General features: G+C 47.0%; 1 long non-coding RNA gene across 1 annotated transcript; it reads right to left on the bottom strand.

Annotated features, from left to right (window-relative positions):
* Positions 1-561: 561 nt before the first annotated feature.
* On the bottom strand, positions 562-2117 carry LOC132341881 (uncharacterized). Its single transcript, XR_009490341.1, has 2 exons — positions 2007-2117; positions 562-1629 (listed from the first exon to the last, which is right to left on the bottom strand). It is a non-coding gene; the product is annotated as an uncharacterized LOC132341881 (long non-coding RNA).
* Positions 2118-2402: the final 285 nt, after the last annotated feature.

The raw sequence follows: 2402 nt of genomic DNA, 5'->3' as shown, positions 1-2402 counted from the left end.
TGGGAGGTGCGGAAGGGCAAAAATTCTCAGTGATAAGGAGAGAGTGTCTCCAGTCACACAGCAAGGGAAGTGAAGGGGAAAGTGCAATCTGTATTTCATGGGAGGTGTTCAGTTTTTAACAAAATATTTTTGCGGAAGATGTGCCGAGGCAGTGGTGATTCAGAGCATTTCATCAGACTCGCAGAGTATCCCCACATCTGCTCGGCCACATTTTCTCTCTTTTTTTCCTTGTGAATGATTGCTCCTGACAGGGTTGCTCCTGCTTGGAGTTCTGCTCTCAGTGGAGTCCTGGAGTTTTCTCAGCAGGCCTCTGCAGCGAGTTCTGAGCCAAGGCGTGGCTCTGCTGCCAGCCCAAATCTGCCCTTCCCTTGCCCAGCTTGAGTGCAGGTGGGGCATGTGCTGGCCATGGCCGGAGATTTCCATGGCCAAAATCCTCCAGCATTTCCATCTGCTCATGGCTTTGGGTAGCACAAATCACACAACAGCCATCGCAGCTGACAAATGGCATTTCCTGCAGATTGCCACAGCTGCACTGCTGATCCCCAAATCCACCAGAATCAATTTCAGTAGAAAAATGTCATTTATTACAAATTGCTACACCCATGCTGAAAATACAGAACTCAAGAGATCTCAATTTAAGGTAAACCCAGCAATTTATTAGATTATTACAACCAGTCTCTGTAAAAATATACAAATACCAAGTTCACTTAACCAAACTTGATTTATTGCTAGCCTCTACTATACACAACTCACGATACACAAAGATCAATTAGGCGTTTAACAGCTTAATTTATTACATATTACTACAAACATAGACCCCTTATAGAAATACAAAAAGAAGCATTCTATCTCAAAATAGGCTTAAACTAAGAATTCACTAGATAGAGTTATGCAACTACACCCTCTATACATCTTTAAAACTATTTAAATACATACATATAAGCACATATTAAAAAATACATATATAACTAAAAAAATATACAGATGTAAATATAGATTAAATATTAAAGTTTATATACAATATATATAAAAATAGATATATTAACCACAACTATCTAAAAATATACAAATATTGCTGTAGCAATATAAACAGCAATCCAACTGCATCCATACAAATATACAGCTATACATCTGGAGACATGTGTAACATTTAATAGAAATAGGTCAATATACATAAAAAAACATAAAAATAGGCATATCTACTAATAGAAATACCAATACAGTAATTTAAAAAGACATATACTGAAAACTACATCAATAAATATAAACACCTACAAAGCTGAACGCATACGGAAAAATAACTGAACACAGATATTACAACAAACATAAAAAACTAGATACATAATTACACAAACACGGAACTGCAAACCTGTATGTATATATCTATACGTACATATATACAGAGTACATTAATAAATATAACAACATACGTAGAGAAATATACCGATACAATAGCAAGCTACGTATGAAAATATCGATGTAAATATCAATGCCTGCATGCAAGTCTGTATATCTTCAAACAGCACATGAAGCAGAGGGGTCCCAGCTGCCCCATCTTCAAAGCCTCTCCCTCGGTCTCCTCCTCCCGTGCAGAGCAGCTCTCCTGGACAGGGACAGCAGATGGGACATCTGGCAAGCAAAGGGAACACTGAGTGAGTACGGGGACGTTTCCCTTGGAAGCAGCTGCACTTCCCTCAGGGAAGAGGAAATCTCAGAGCCTTCCCAGGAGGGTTAGAAAGAAAAAGCAGGCGAGCGGGCCAGGCTGTGGTGAGCGCAGCCGCGGCGGGACCGTCCCGCAGCCCCGGCAGCCCGGCACAGGCGGCACAGCTGCCGGGCCCTGCCGGCACAGCTGCCTTGGCCAAGGACAGCCCCTGTGCCGGCCGGGGCAGCTGCGCTGAGCAGCCCCAGCACGGGCAGGGCCCGCTCCTGCCCCGCCGGGCAGTGCCCACGGCCACAGCCCACGCCGCCCTCAGCCCCACCCTGCCTGCCCGGGCCTGTGGCCTCACCCGAGCTCTCTCCAGGCTGGCAGCAGCAGGTCCCCGTTCCCTGCTCCTGCTGCTGGCCTTCAGCTTCTCTCTGCTGGCTCCCATCAGGCTCTGGCTGTCCTTGAGGTCTTCCATGCAGCTGGGGCAAAAGTGGAGCCTCTGCAATTGGTTCCAAGGCCTGGCAGAGCTGCAGTCCTGGAGCCCTCTGTGCTCCCTGCTGGCTCCATCCATCCCTTCAGCACCGCCATGTTCTCACTGAACCCCCAGCCCCCTTCAGTTCCTTCAGCCCCTCACTGTCCTCTCATCCCCTCAGTCCCTTTCTGACCCATCCCATCCCATCCCCCTTAGACCTGCCAGCCCCTCAGCCTGTGCCACTTCCCTGTCACCTCAGTGCCACCATCGGCCTCGGCTGCCCCA

The sequence above is a fragment of the Haemorhous mexicanus genome, chromosome Z (assembly GCF_027477595.1).
Source record: "Haemorhous mexicanus isolate bHaeMex1 chromosome Z, bHaeMex1.pri, whole genome shotgun sequence".
Taxonomy (NCBI): Eukaryota; Metazoa; Chordata; class Aves; order Passeriformes; family Fringillidae; genus Haemorhous; species Haemorhous mexicanus.
This window is presented reverse-complemented; position numbering and strand designations above follow the sequence as displayed.